Source organism: Topomyia yanbarensis, chromosome 2 (assembly GCF_030247195.1).
Source record: "Topomyia yanbarensis strain Yona2022 chromosome 2, ASM3024719v1, whole genome shotgun sequence".
Lineage (NCBI taxonomy): Eukaryota > Metazoa > Arthropoda > Insecta > Diptera > Culicidae > Topomyia > Topomyia yanbarensis.
Genome location: NC_080671.1, coordinates 167,121,978 through 167,139,099, shown reverse-complemented (window position 1 = coordinate 167,139,099; position 17,122 = coordinate 167,121,978). Strand labels below are relative to the sequence as shown.

Sequence of the window (17,122 nt, the reverse complement as noted above, 5' to 3'; positions counted from 1 at the left end):
AATTTTTTCCAGAATTGTCAACTATTTTGTAAGGGTTTTCATTCCATTTTGTAAAAAATGATACAAAAACTATATATGCGATTTACCAATCAATCTAAACTTACCTTATCACAACATCCCGATTCGAGTCCAGAACTCAACGGACTCTTGTCACCACAAGAGTCCGTTGAGTTCTGGACTCGAAAAATTGATTTATATTTGATACGAACGGTACGTTATCCTCTGTACTACCAAACCTGCGTTACAGATGACCATGAGTTAAATCACTTGTCATCAACTCCGTATAAAACGCAAAACAACTTCCGTGTAGTTTGTTAGTTTTACTTAACTTGCATGAATGACATGTCAATTTAGTTAAAAACGCACCTAGTTTAGATTACACAACTTGCAATTGCGGTGTAATCAACAAAATCGTTTACCTCAAAACAGTTGATTAGTGCATACTAGCCCGTCCTACAAATTGTGTGAACTTTAAGGGCGAACATGTAAGTCTGTTGAAATGTGTTTGTGGAATATTCAAACGGGTGTACTGCATGATCGTCGATGAAATCGTGTAGGGAAGGGAGGATTCGGGAGAACAAGTCAGATAAGAAAAATATATATCAGTCGTGAGTATTTTTTTTTGCATGTCAGTAGCTTCAACAAACTCATTGTTTATTCATAGAATAATTAAGATGGTAGTTAAGTTCACCACCGACTGCACGTGATCGTGATGATTTTAAATAACAAACATTGTCGTCATATGGTGCAGGTTGGTTATACTGGAACTATAACTAAATATTATTCTTAGTTGTGCTCTCTCCGAACGACTTTAACTGTTCAATAAACTTGATATGTCTCTCACCTGAATTATTGCAGTCACAATTCAACATTTTCAGTACAGCAATTACATTAAGTCGTACGCAAATCACACCTCAGAACTAAAAGAAATAAAAGGGAAATTTATTTCCAGGTAATAGATGCGCGTGCCTATTCAAATTGTTGCTTAATAGCAAACAGGGAACGATAGTGTAAATCCCCCTGTCTATCGCCTATCTTCTTCCCATTTCTGTACAATAAAAAACAGTATCACTGCAATTATGTATCAAATGGATATAAGCATTGAAAAAGACATGATCGAAATACGTAACTGTGGTTAATACCATGGAGTGAATCTGATTGTAAAATTAGATGAATTCCATTTAAATTGTGTTGTGCCCGATTATCAAGTGTTCCTCTAAAAGCTCGAATCAACTGCAAGAACCTATCAACGACTACACACCTCGCGAGCAACACGTCAGGTGATTTGTACCGGCACTACTGCGGCTACCGCAGCCGTCGCTAGGATGTTTCAACATATGGAAATTCCACATCCAGGTCACGCCGAAACCACGCGCCGTGGTAAGCAGTAAGTTGAGCGGAACATTGATCGGCCACATGACTTGCCAAGGGTTACATGGCAGTGGTTCAATAAATTTATCATCATTCCGAATGCTGTTCCTATACCATATCCAGACGCTCGCGAAGTGCTGCACACTGCAAAACTCTGATACGGAGCCGGTTCGCGGCTCTGCTTTGGGTCGGCGCACTGAGACATATCCAATACTAAGCCACAATTTTCAACGTTCGAAGTCAGCGCGCCGCCACGATGGAAGTGATTGGAAATCGTCTCGTCACTAACGCCAACCGGTAACCGGTTGGTAGGCTAGACCTCATCCATGCCATGCATGAAAGCGACTTCCCCGACAGCTGATGGCAGGCGGAGGAAAGAAAACCAACCTCAGTCAGTGGTGATGGCAAGAACGACGACGACGACCACATGGTTGCAACATATCCCGAACATAAATGAGACGCTTTTGTGCGGGGGAACTGGGGTAAGCCCGACCCTCTGTCGGTTTTCTCAGAAATTAAATCTTGAATTATTTTATGACAAGTGATCATACTTATGACTTTTGATGTAATAGACATGTGCCGCATAAAAGAAGCGCATAAAAAGAAACGCCGAGTTTCAGAAATTCGATTCAAAGCGAAATAGTTTGGAATACAGTAAACCAGGGTGATTGTATTCACTCGAAACTTTTTTCGTGGATGACGAATTTCGCGCTAAATCGTATTCAGAGTTGGCAGCATCCTCTCAGATTTTAACCTTCCGGAAGTCGCGATAGTGCACGCTGCTCTCTGAAAATCTAGCGAAATCGTCTTAGCGCACCAGCGGCTGCTAGTTCAGTGGGCCATTTGCGCGACTTCCGGAGGGTTAATTAAACCTTCTGTACATGAGAACTTTGTCACAAAAAGCCACTTTGCACTTTGTTTTTCCAAAAATGATCTAGATTATCTTTTGAAAAGGGTCAAACTTCATTTACCATTTTTTTTTTCAAATGTAAATCCTACAGAAAAATGTTGTAGGAGTAATTTTCACAAAATTAGTCAAATTTTTTAATAAAAATATTTTATTCTATTCTAACTCTTACACAGCCAGTATTGAAAAACATCCTGGATAACACTGCAGTTATTCTGTAGTGTTTTTCTTGTCAATATTAATATTTCAATCATATTTTCAAATGGCACAAATATTAAAACGGCCAGGCCTACTGTGCAGAGTTGGGTTTGAAGGTGTTTCAAAAATAGACGGCAATTAAATTATTCATTTAATGAATAATTTAATTAACGAATTGTTTTCAATCTTAAATGAGGAAGAAACGAGGACAACCGTACCGACCGTATCAGTTTGAAGGGGATATAATAAACCAGAGTTTTTCAACCGGGGGTGAAGTCACCCCCAGGGGTAAATTAGACTATTCTAGGGGGTGAATTATACGGGATAAATTTTAACTGACGAGGAGAGTCCGAAACACAAAAAATATGACTTAATTTAAGTTAGGTTATATGCACCTATGCATAAAAACAGGGGTTTACCCCAATTTATTAAATTTTAACTTGTTATACTAACATTTCCGTCGGATATTTGTCTTTATATATTGTTTCAGTATGTCAAGAATTAAGATGCTTACTGAGAATGCTAAAGGACACGTTTTCTGTATTTACTTTCTCTTTCGATTAATATGGCGTTATCTTAAAACTTTCCAACATTGTTTCAGTACATATCGAAAGACTAATATTTCTTCTAACATAGTATGCTAAGACTTAAAGAGCAACCGTAAAAGCGGCCGAGTTATTGACGGAGGACAAAGTAAACAAAGAGAAACTCTTAATTGCACTTAGGCTCTTTTCACATGTTTATCATGAATTATGGTTCATACCCAATTGAAGATCTTTTTTCTGACAGGGTAATGATGCACACATTATTTGTCATTATTTAAAAGTAAAACTTGTATTTTGATTCTTGATTTTTACTTTCAACCTAACAAAAAACCATTTTTGATTTGGATGAAATTTTGTTCCAAGATAGGTAATTATGTTCCCTACCTATCGTCAAAAATTCAAGTTGGGCACTTTCAAGGAAAAAATGTTATTTGAAAAAAAACTTTTCCTTGCCCAAACTGAAATTTTTTCTGTGTATTTTTATCTTAAACTAAACCAATGAAAATCATAATCATCTCAAAATCCAATAAAAGTCAGTTTGTGAGAAGATATCGTCTTATTTAGCAACTAAATATATTTTTATTAATCTAGAATCCCATTGAAAAGAGTTTATGTCATTAAATGTATTCCATTATTACTTCTTTATTTTCTTGTTTAGTTCTGAGGAAGCCTCACGTGACAAGCCCGTTAACGTACACGACACCTACACGCACGATCTCGCAAACGTGATCACATCCCGGTGATCAGATGAATGTCTCAGCGCGGTCTTAAGTATGAACCTAACAACTCCCGCGCTCGCACGATCATGAATCGGTCACTCCCGGAAGTTTTATCTTTGGTATCAGCAGACTAGGTCCATGCCTTCAATTAAACCAATTATAAAAAGAAAGCTCTCATATCCACTGTATAACACGTTCCATGGCGACATGACCATGTGAACTACAGTGATATGGGGTCTGAATGTGAATTGTACACCGTAAACTAAATATCAGAATGACGGTCCGCGTGACCATTCACGAAGGCACTCGAATATGTGAATGGCCACACGGTTTCAAAATCGAATTTTGTACACGCGAAGTCACATGCACGACAAACACGTTAACATATGAACGCTTAAGCCTTTCGCGATCAACCACGCACACCTACACCCGCGATCGCGCAAACTTGATAACATCTTGGTAATAAGATAAATGTTTGAACTCTTAAGAAGTTTCAAACGTAAATCTACAAACGTCCGTGTTCGCGCGATCATGAATCGGTCACGTCCGGAAATTATTTCCCTCCGTCCTAGCAACTTAGGTCCATACATTCAGTTGGATCAATAAAAAAATAAAGTTCATTTCAGCCACGTTCCATGGCGACATGACCGGGAACTCTAGTGATATGGAAGATCTCACTTTCTTCTAGCATCTATACCGTACACCGAAAATTAAGTATCAGATTCACGATTCGCGCGCGATCATCCAAAAACACACGCGAATATGCGAAAGGCACACGATTAAAAAATCGAATTTATACACGTAAAGTTACATACACGTTAGCGCACGCAACATACAAACGCACACGCGATTAAACACGTTAACATGCAAATACTCGAGCCCTTCGCGATGATACACGCGATCGCAAAATATCTACGCCCGCACGTATCTCAACCGTACAATGAATATCACATTCAGAATCACGGTCCGCCACAATTAGTCTTAAGCAGTGTTTTAGTGGGTGACATTGCCTGTCTCGTCTGCAATTATAGTGTGTGATTTTGACGGCGAGCCCTTCCGAGAACCTAGCTCTACAGCTCCCGTACACCTCTCGAAAAAAAAAAGATTTTTAAACATTTCAGTTCTACAAATTTATTACCATCATAGAAATACACTATTTTATAATTTGATATAACGAAAATCTCTTGAGTTATTCTCATTTTTTGTTTTATAAAACACCTACCTTGTATTCCTTGTTGAGGGGTTTGACGTTATTGCAAACATCATCAATGGACCATTCATAAATGCCGTAGCATTTTTTGAATGATTTTTAACACCCCCTTGCCCCATCGTAGCATTTCGTCACAAACCTCTAAATACCCCCTACTAATTACGTAGCTTGACGGTAACTCTCCCCTCCCCTTTGTCCACGCAAAAAAAAAAATAAAAAAACGATGTTAGATGAAACGGGTAAGATTGTCGTGACATCAGGTTCCCCTTTAAAAAAGGTACGTATCATGACCTATCGCCTACACCCCTGTCGTCACACATTATCACAAAATACAAAACTCCCCCATATAATGCTACGTCATTTATGGATGGTCCCAAGCAAATTGTGTGCATCAGCGCCAAAGAATCTCTGACAGACAGTTGTTTTATAATGGTTATTGCATTACGCTTCGATAGTAATGCATCGAGGAGACCGAGAGAGCTTATGGGACTTTTTATGTGTGGTGTTTTTTCATACTCCGCACCTGCTCAAACAAACGACCACCGGTCTGTGCGCGCCGACGTGGCTGACTCGCGGGTCGATGTGAATTGAATTTTGCTGTGGGCCGTATTCGCAAGCATTATTCCACAGCTTAATGGCGCGGTTGTTGGACACGGCTCCCAGTACAGGTCATTGTGTGTCGATTTATCGGTCGACTTCGTCATCGTGCCAATTATTTAAAAAAATGTAAAAGTGGAAGCCTATTAGTGTTAATATTAGTGTTAATTAATTATTGTGTTCATTTGAAAGTTTACATTCAAGTTTGTTATGAATATATGCCAAATTCGTTACTGATACTTTTTGCTTGTACCAGGCAATTAGCAGTTGGGAAGTTGGATTCGGAGATGATTCTGACTTGCATTGGCTTAGTTTTCAATAAAAATACACTAAAAAAAGTTCAGTTTGGACAAGTAAAAGTTTTTTTTTTAAATAACTTTATTTCTTTAAAAGACACCATTTAAAATTTTTGACGGTGAGCAAGGAACATAATTATAGCTTGGAACAAAATTTCATCCAAAACAAAGATGTTTTTTTGTAAATCGATGTAAATTTTTAAAATCGATTTTTTCAATGTAGAAGTCGATGAAGAAATTTTAAAAATTTTAATCAAACATTTTATTAATTATGTGAAAATCACTGCTACAACATTTTTTTATAGGATTTATCATTTTTTGACTATAGCCATTTGAAAAATAAAACAAGTTTGAACCTTTTCAAAAGACAGTCCAGATCATTTTTGGAAAAACAAAGTATGCAAAGTGACTTTTGGTGACAAAGTTCTCATGTAGAGAAAGCTTCATTAAAATATGAGAGGGTGCTACCAAAATTTGTTCGAGTTGGCGCAAAATTCGTCAGATTACCTATTTGGCCAGAATAGTCTACCGAAACATTTAGATTAGAAATAAGTTTTACTCTAAACTTACACTGATTTGTTCTACATTTTGAGTATATTGCTCGGTTTTTTGGGTACAAAAACTACAAAAACCGAAATTTTACGTTTCTTTATGTGTCTATATTTATAAAACAAATCTAAGACAAACACCCTCATAAATTTGAAATATCGACCAAAAAGCGGTATCAGTTCGAAAATTCGCATAGAATATCGATTATTTTGGGAATCATTATATAGAGTTAGTTTTTATTCGTGCAGTCCCCTAGAAGATTGGTAATACTATTATCTACAGACACTTTATATAACAGACTAGCGGAGAGAAAAACAGTAAAACTAGCAACCATGGATGTAATCTGGCATCACGGAAGTTCCCATAAGCTTGGCATGGGCTTCCTTTTGCACTTCCCCTCTCAAAACCCTCATGCTCGTTTGGCTGCACTTTTTGACACTTCGCTAGTCTGTGTATAAAGTGTCTGTACTATTATCTTTCTCCATGTCGTAAGAGATGACAAAACTTGCGTTTCAACTTTGCTTATATACATTTTGTATAAATAAAAACCGCGTAAATTTAAAATTCCGCGTTAATGGAAACCTCGTTAATGGATACCGCGTAAATTTGAAAATCCGCGAAAAATAAAAACAGCGTAAATTTAAAAATTCGCGTAAAATCGCTTAAAAATACTGCGCAAAATTCGCTTAAAAACCTGAGCGTAGAGGTTTCCTTCCATTCATAATTTATCTACCAGAGTATTTTTAAAGGTTTCAAAGGTTGATGATCTGGCAAGAAATCCGCAGCTGTGATTGGAAAACTCTTATTATCTCTATGCTGTATTTCACCCTAAGGAGAAAAATTGGGTAAACACCAAAATTTCTCTCTAGGACGAAATTTTTTTTGGTAAAACCAGTCTTTGCACTAGAAGGGCACAAATCCTTACTTATTACTTGGGTACGTTTCGACTTTATTTCATCAGAAACCGACGCTAACTTTTTGTCGGAATAGATGAGCGCCGGCTTGACGCAAATCCTTAAAACTAAAAAAACTTTATCTATTTAAAATTATCTTTAGAATCAACAATAGAAACGGACTTTACTTCCCAATTGGGCCTCGTCAAGTTTTGGCAATTATTGGCGAATTACCATTGCAGTAAGAATGTGAATCAAAGCTAAACTAAACTTTTTAGTCTGAAGTGACTCTATGGAGAAAACCTCCACAATCGAAACACAAAAAGCATTTAAATGACCACATACTGGTAAAATGCAACCAGTGAGGCTGACCAACAGCTTGCACAAAAGCTAATAGCACATGCTAAGCCCAAATTTCAAAATTTTCATTCGAATGGAATAAAATTCGCAAATATATTGTATCTTGACAAAACAATAAATACTTGTCCCTCTTTACCGTGAGAACCGACAAAAGAAAAGCCACGTAAGATCACCACTGAAAACCTGTCGACGATTAGCATTAATGAAATTGCTGCTGTTCGTCCCTGTTTGCCTTTCGAATGTCGTTTTTAGTGGTGATCTTACGTGGTTTTTGTTTTGTCTTTTCTCGCGGCAAAGAAGGACAAGTCTGTCTTTACCAGGAGGCATGTTGATGGACTTGAGTGATTCGTAGTTATGCTACCTAAGCTCGACCCCCATCAACAGAAGACAAAAGTTGAACCCGTAAGGTATTAGGCCCGTTCTAATGACCCTACCAGTAGTTTCTAGTTTACCGATCTGTATACTTCACATCCTTGCTCTCACTTGAGTACTATGGCTCTAAGTTTCATAACTTTCCCTACCCAGTAATTTCTAGCTAATTAAAAGTCGTTAAAATGTATAAAAGAAAATATAACTACGTATAGTCGAAATAAAAAAGAAAAAAATGTTTTAAACTTTCTGAGATAACTTCGATTGAAAGTGTCGATACTGTCCCTAGTTCCCCTTACGTGAGAGTGCAAATGGTTAATGTCAATCGTTCTGCTGCATTTCCGCAGATATATTCTTCTCGAGATTTCATCTGAAAAAATCTAAATTGTGAGATGCAGAGAACTCCATCGATGCTAAAGGAATGTATATGTATCAATATTTAAAGCTTAAATTAATTTTACAAACTTTGGAACCTACGTATCCGAGTTATGCAATGGACGTAACCCGGATACATAGCGTGTTGCAAAGTTGAATGAGATAGTAAGTTAGCATCAGCATCAGCACTTCAAGGCTCACTTATCAAAGTTTTTATCGCAACTGAATGATGCAATAGAAAGAAAATTTTCTCGGAACTGAATAAATTGGTCCAAACAACAAATCTACACATGTGCGCAATAGTGAAGATTGGGCCATGCGAGCTATGACCAAATCGCATTTATACAATCTCAGCACATCTGAACCAGAACAAGTTCTTTTATTTGTTTTTGCATTTCTTATATAAAAAGATTATACAATCGCTCGGAACTTCGACTTTTTAGCAGAGGCCCAGAGGGCCTAGTATCTTATACCATTCGACTCAGTTCGTCGACAGTATCGTTGTTTGATACAACATAATTAGGTCTCCTGGGTGGGCACCCCACCATGTTCCGGTTATTGTACGAAGAAAGTTGATCCTTTGTTGGCATTTCTGTTTCAGATACCGAATATGGCATCCCTAAGTACCGTTCGAGTCGAACCCGACCCCTAGATATTTTACTGTGAAGACCTGAGCGATGGTTTGACCCATTAATAGAAGCTGTAGTTGTGTTGGTTCACGCTTCCTAGAAAATGCAACTAACTCAGTTTTCTCCGTGGAGAATTCGATACCCAGATTAATAGCCCAAGCAGACAAATTGTCCAAGGTATTCTGTAATGGTCCTTGTAGATCAACAGCTTTGGATCCCGTTACAGAAACCACGCCATCGTCTGCAAGTTGCCGTAACGTGCAGGAATTGTCAAGACATTCATCAATGTCGTTGACGTAGAAATTGTATAACAGGGGGCTTAGACATAAGCCCTGGGGAAGGCCCATGTAGCTAAATCGTGATGTCGATAAGTCACCATGCGAAAAATGCATGTGCTTTTCCGCCAAAAAGTTTAGTAAAAAGTTGTTTCAAGTCGCTGAAAGACCATGCTGGTGCAGCTTCTCTGAAAGAATGTTGATCGAAACTGAATCAAAAGCCCCTTTAATATCTAGGAACACTGATGCCATCTACTCTTTGCTAGCATAGGTCATTTGAATTTCGGTTGAGAGCAACGCAAGACAATCGTTCGTCCCTTTGCCTTTGCGAAAGCCAAATTGTGTATCTGACAGTAAGCCATTTGCTTCGACCCAATTGTCGAGGCGGGATAGGATCATTTTCTCGAGCAACTTCCGGATACAGAATAGCATTGCGATCGGTCGATACGATGGCCGGAGGCTGGTTTTCCTGGTTTTTGGATGGCGATGACCTTTACTTGCCTCCAATCGTGTGGGACAATATGGACATATGTTAGCCCCAAGAAACTTATTAAATAAGTTCAACAAGCGTCTCTTGGCAGAGTCTGGCAGATTCTTCAACAAGTTGAATTTTATTCTGTCTGGCCCTGGAGCTTTATTGTTACACGGCAAGAGAGCAAGGTAGAACTCCACCATTGAAAAAGGTGTTTCGTTCGCGCTATCGTGAGAAGACGCGGCGCGGTAGATCGTCTGTGCCGGGGCGTAATCCGGACAAACCTTCTTGGCGAAATCGAATATCCAACGGTTTGAATATTCCAATGAATATAACCCGTCGTTTCGGAAGGTCTTATACGCAGCGGCCTTCTCCGCGTACACGTCTGAGCACTCTTTATCCCACCAGGGATTGGGAGAACGTTTATGTATGTTCGCGCCGGGTACTGACTTAATCTGAGCTTGATTCGCACTGTCGAGAATCAAGCCAGCCAAAAAGCTGTACTCTTCCTCCGGAGGAAGTTCTTGAGTAGATTCGATGTTGTCGGATATCGCGGCAGCATAGCTCTTCCAATCGATATTTCGTGTGAGGTCATACGAAATATTGATTGTTTCCAATGGCCTTGAGCCGTTATTGATTGAGACTGCGATCGGCAGATGGTCGCTACCGTGGGGATCAGGGATTATCTTCCACGAGCGATTTAATCGCAGCGATGTTGAGCAAAGGGATAATTCTAAGGCGCTCAGGCGCGCTGGAGGAACAGGAACAGGTGTCATTTCACCCGTGTTTAAATTGTCAAATTTAAGTTATCGCAAAGATCGTGAATTAAGGAAGACCGGTTATCATCATTGAGGCAACCCCATGCTGTACCGTGAGAGTTAAAGTCTCCTAAAACTAGTCGCGGTGCTGGCAGGGATTCTAAGATGTCTTGTAGCCGTCGGTGCCCAACCGCGGTGTTGGGGGAGTATATATGGAAGCTATGCAAAGGTTTTTGCCTTTGGTTGACAACGCGACAACTTCAATACCTGTTATCGAGGGAAGGTTAATTCTGTAGAAAAAATAGCACTTTTTGATCCCCAAAAGCACTCCTCCATAGGGGGTGTCTCGATCCAGGCGAATAATATTAAAATTGGGATCTATATCTGAAGTTGACCAAATTTCACATAATGCCAATACATCGCAACTCAAACTATTTATTAAAATTTTGAAGGAATCGATTTTCGGGATGATACTTCTGCAATTCCACAGTAAAACAATGATCAAATCTGTGACCTCGTTCGATGAGTTAGCCATCGAAGGATACAATCGCTAAAAGGAGGGGCCATTTAGCAGTTAACTGCTTCAAAATGTTCTTACTGTAAGGAGAAAAGCTAACATAAGACTTGTAATAAGATCAGTTATACTGAAAGTTTTACATTTCTTACAAAAGAAATGTATAGGATTCGCTCAAACTTTGAAAACTTTTTCCGAGGCCCGGAGGGCCGAGTTTCATATACCAATCGACTCAGCTCGACAAATTGAGACAATGTCTGTATGTGTGTGTGTATGTGTGTATGTATGTATGTACAAAATATCATGTAATTATCTCAGCAATGGCTGAGCCGATCTTAATGTAAATAATTTCAAATGAAAGGCCTAACGCTCCCATTTGACACTATTATTTTTGTTTTTCGATATGTTGTTTACTTTCTGAGATATTGGCAGTTTTGTCAAAACATGGCTGGTTTGAAGCAAATAACATTCTAACAAGGCAACCATAAACAGAAACATAAACATAAACATAAACAGAAACAAAATGCTTATGAAAATACCTTTCTAACAAGCTATAGATTGTCAAAATCCGTTCACGAGCAGCGGAGATATTAAACATTTTGTATTTTCATTCTTCGCTTACCAATTTCCACTAACTAAAAATGAGATTGTTCCATACAGAGTGTTGCTTTACTGGTTTTTTAGGTTCAAAACTAAACCGATTTTGAATATCAGGGTATGCAAACACATCTGCGTGATTCAAGGATTTTGATTCCGAAAACATTTTGTGAATTTACTTAATAATCAATTACCTATTTCTCAAAAATTAATTAGCCAGTTCATTTCAAAGACAAAATAATGTGTAAATTCACTTCAAAGTGCAAATTTGTCCAGAGTTTTTTTATTTCGATTATAGAGGACATTCGCCTCTTCGGGTTAGAAAAATCTCTTATGAAAAATTTCTAACCCTATGTGCGGGGTCGGGACTCGAACCCAGGTGCGCTGCGTACAAGGCAATCGATTTACCAACTACGCTACATCCACACTCATTGTCCAGAGTTGATGTATTTACCCGTTGGATTGAGCAATGCGTCCACTCGTGAGATAAACGTTGATTAGTATATGAATACATCAAGTAATCCTCCTAGTAGTGAGAAAATAGATTTCTAATATAATTCATATTCATATTATACTCGTAGAATCAACAAAAGCAACTGTATGTTTGAATAACAAAATTGTAGTGAAAATTTATCAGTTGCATTATTGAAAATAAAGATGTAAGGAATCAAAATTTCACACTATAAACAAAAATAATGTCACAGCTCTAACCATCATTTACCATTCCTCACAACTGACACTGAGTTGTACTGAAAAACCCAATATACATTTTTCATAATCAATGTGACTAAAAGCATATTTATTTGCGAAAAAATACGACTTGTAATTTCAAGAATGTTCGTGTCTCAAAGCAGTCCAGGGGCACTTTCAATACTAACTGGCTTTTCGATTAATTCAAATACTTATTATGGTAGTTTGAACCATTTCTTTGCAATGGTATTGCTTTGTATAGGACTCATTAACCCATATCTCCAGAACGAGAGTTCCGAACGAAACAATTCGCAAGTAATAAGGATGGGTGGAAAAAGACTGCATTGTAATCGACTGCATGTACGAGTTTTATGCCATCGACAATAATATAATTGCCAACATAGCCTGGACACTTGACACTCTTTTCTAGATATTTCAATGCGAATGAATACTATTTACAGGTGGCCTTTTCTCAGTTTACTATTACTAATTACGCGTTAAAATACTGGACCTAAAAATTCCATTCTATACAAAATCATTTTTCAGATGTCTGTAACCAAAAAGATATCTTTTAATTCCAAAACAAATTCCTGATTTCTAGAATTTCTGATGACTAATTAAGGACCATCAATAAGGTAGAAACACCAGATAAACCTAAAAATTCCGTCAAGAAAAGAAGAACGAAAACGTGCTCTTTGCAATGGGATTTGCAAACATTTCAGAATATTCTGAAACAATGGTTTTGGAATTCGTGAAATTCGTTTTATTCATTTAGTTCATTTCAATAACTTTCTTAAAATATTATTATATATTCTCATTTTTTCCAACTCATTCCTTTAATGTATTATATTCGTTTGGTTTATTTTTTGCATTTTAAATATTTGACTAATAATAAATATATGATCATTTCATTTAAAGATCTTTTGCATTTGGCAATGTTTTTATTTATTTTGTTTATGTGACCCAATTTTATCTATTGTATTCATTTAATTTTTTGTATGCATTCCGATCAGTTTATTATCTTATGTATCTTATTCAAATTATTCATTTAATTTATTTTATTCACTTTTTTCTAATATTTTTTCTGATATTTTGCCGGTTCACACTTTCATTCATTTTAATAATCTGACTAATTTTGTTCAGTTATTCACTTTTTTCATTTCATCTAGAAAATTAATTAGATACAATATAATTTCTTCTATTAATTCTATTACTTTTTAATATCGCTGATTTTTTCATTTTAATAATTTAACTGCTTAAAAACAAACAAAATTAAAAAAATGATAAAAAGACAGAAACCATTTTTATTGCGATAAAAATTCTTTATTTTGTTTATATTATTCATTCCATTCATTTTTTTGATTTTATTAACTCTCTGTTTATCCTGTTATTTATGAACAACATTTTCAAATAACTTTACTGCCCATGCTCGCAAATCAGTCCCATAAAGATAGAAAACGGGACAAATATGCGTTCATGGGCAGTATAACTTTGGGTAAAACTAATAATTGTGACAATCACCGTTTATTTGAGCGCTAATAGTTACAAGAAAGATCCGCAGAACTCAAGTTATTGCAATTGCTTTGATTGGATTTCACTAGAGCAGTGCTGCCAGAGACATTTCCAGTTATCGGTGAAAAATTATATTTTGATATATCTTCGTTTTCTTCAAATATTTTTGAAAACTGATAAATCTTATTAATTTGGACTGCTTTCGGCTACCTTTTCTGCCCAAACGAGCTATTGAAAACTTTGCAGGAGATGTGTATTAAGGATTAGTATGTAAAAATTCAGCAGCTTCTAACACTGCTAGAGGAGCATCTATCTTGATCAAAACAGGTTTTTCGTGTTTCTTTACTCTAACACTTTTAAGAAAAACGGTTTTGGAACCCTATATATACGACAAAATAATTAGGTATGAAAGAGTTAATTTAATCCATATAATTCATATTAGGGTAAGGTGGGGCAAATCCGACCGTTGGGTAAACCCGACCCCCTCTGTTATCGAAAATCGAAAGCACTACGCGAACTAATATCAATGTTGTCGTGTAGAGAATCGAAAATAATTATAACGGTGGTATGACAGCATTTTACCGCTAAGAAACCGACCGCTTTTTTGCTAAGAAAATGATTATTTTTAAAATTGGAATATATTTTTATTGTAATTTTTTATTATTTTTTTCACAATGGTTCATAATTACAAACGAAAGATACAAAAACGTGATGAATATAGTATTCGTCTGGTAATTGCTCCGAGAAAAATGGGAATATCTTTACGTACTACTGCTCGTGATTTTGACATTCCAAGATTGACATTGAATTCCATTTTCTCCATGCTACAATTCAATAACATAACATTCATTGATTTATTTTCAATGATCAATGCATATAATTTGGGTAGTATCTATACTAAATCAACCACCCCACCATTTTTGAAAACAGCAAAAATGAACGTTTTCGTAAAACACTTGTATCTCAAAGTTTTCTCAAGATAGGAATAAAATACTATACATTGAAAGTTGTCCAGAAGTCTAACCTTTAATTTGGTATATAAAATGACTTCATCCGATGTAAAATGGGCATTTTACAGCCAAAACCATTTACTAGGTTGGATTTGCCCCACCTTACCCTATTTATTTTATTATTCCAATTTTTTATGGTTTTATTCATAGTATTTATTTCAATCATTTTATTAAATGGTTAGTTTTTCCCAGTTCACATATTTTATTCAGTTTCTTAATTTCATCAATTCGGTTTAGCCAGTCCTTTATGTTATTGTATGATAGCTTGTTATCCTGAAACAATTTAATTTACTCTCTTAATTTCATTACGTTTTAATATCGTCTAATTTTAATTTGAGCTAATTTGATTTATTTTATTAATTTGATTTATATTAATCATTCTATCCATTTTATGAATAACTTTTTTCTTTTAAATTTTGTTTTGTTTTATAATTTTTCTTTAATTTATTCAGTTTATTCGAAGCGTTTTTCGTGCACATCTCACATCTAGTTGCTTGTAAATTTAGCGTGTGATCGGCAAGCTAATGAATAATACAAGTGATATGTGTAAGAAATGTCTCATCTCACTGATAGGTAGATTAAATCGGTTTTTATTATACAGTCCACTATGTCCGAGAGTTTGATAATTCCAGTGCTGTGATTATTCTCGAACTGAAACAAAGGAACACTTGATGTTCCTGGAAGTGCTGGGAACTCCTTCTCTGTGCTTAATCCTCCGAGACCAGGAGCTACTTGCTTCGGTTTGGTTGCAACACTTCCAATAGATGTGACTTTCGGAGCCCCGTCAAGGGATACCTTCTGGCCTTTACAAGGAACTTTAGGAGAGGAAATGTTCCTCCTCTTCTAGGCGCCCATCCACATGATTCTCATCGCATTTTCCACAGCGGGCCATATTGCTACAATGGGTGGCTGTGTGACCCAATTGTTTACACTTTGTGCAATTCATGACCAACGGTACAAACGGACGCACAGGCAGGCGAACCTTGTGCAAGAGGACGTAATTTGGCAAAGCGGTACCAGCGAAGGTCACCAGATAAGAGTTTGATTGGGGGTACGTTTTTGAACCATCCCCCGCAACTACTACTGAGTGCAAACGCTTGCTCTCAAGCATTTTCACTGGCTGAAGTAAGGGGTCTCTAAAACGGCCAACCCTGTACTGCAGCAGATCTTCGCATGTCAAACTCTCATCGGTGACAACGCCTTCAGACTGTACTTTTACAGCTGGAATATACACATAATAGTCCTTCGTATAGTGCTCGCAGCAAGTAACATAGTTTGTCTGCTTTGAGTTAGTCAACACGACCCTGAGCCTGTCTGCGCGGACCTTTTTTTATTTCGGTCACAGCCGAGAACTTTTCCGTCAGGTCTTTCGAAATCTGTAACAAATTCATGGATTTTGTTTTGGGCCGAAAGAAGACCACAAAGGGACCGGCCGAGAGCTCTGGATATTGTTTGGGACGGGGGAGAGCCTTGGGAATCGATTCGACCTCCATTTGGCAGTCCGGGGTGGGAGCCATCGACACCGTCACGGGAAAAAACCGTTAATGTATCAAAAAGGTAGATTTCACTTATCTGTATACTCGTTTCCCACGAAACCCGTTTCTGCCACAGTAACCTTTTGAAATCATCAGAAGGTAATGATTCATGAATCTGAATATTTCCTGTTCATGATGTCAACAGTCATATTGACTGTTACAGCATAAATATCACGAGTTATGAGGTCGTATAGAATATATGCATCAATAGCACTATTAACAAGTTTATATGCACGAGGCATTTCACGTGGATTTGTCCTGCCATGTTGCATCTATCACTTTATGTGATTTAACAGATTGACAAAAAAATAAAATACTAACAAAACCCTATCATCCAGCTAGGTCATATTTCACTTTTACCACATTTCCGCGCGATTGCAGTGCCATAGTGCCGTGCCGACTTTTGTCAAAAATATCTATTTCAGATAAATGTCCAATTCAAGCACACTGTTAAAAATACTTGGAAAAATTTAACACTCTTACTGAATATCATAAATGCAAAACGGTTATTACGATTTATTTTTGAATTTTTTATCCAATTTAACCACAAAACTAGCATACATTGCTGACGCTTGTGGTCGAACCTAACACAATCACAAAGAACCGACCTAGTCGACGGCCTTATCCTGCCTTCTTTCCTCAGCAGTGGTCTTGTAAAATTGCATAAAATGTTACACGAAGAAGAGCCTTTCACTTGTAGTACCTTGTTATAGCTTGCCGCCAACGCAATTTACATCACTT

The 17,122-nt window shown here is 37.1% G+C and overlaps 1 protein-coding gene across 3 annotated transcripts in view; it reads right to left on the bottom strand.

Moving 5' to 3' along the window:
- LOC131682035 (ATP-binding cassette sub-family G member 1) overlaps nucleotides 1-17,122 on the bottom strand; it is a 163,758-nt gene that overhangs the window by 39,764 nt on the left and 106,872 nt on the right. The window lies entirely within an intron of this gene.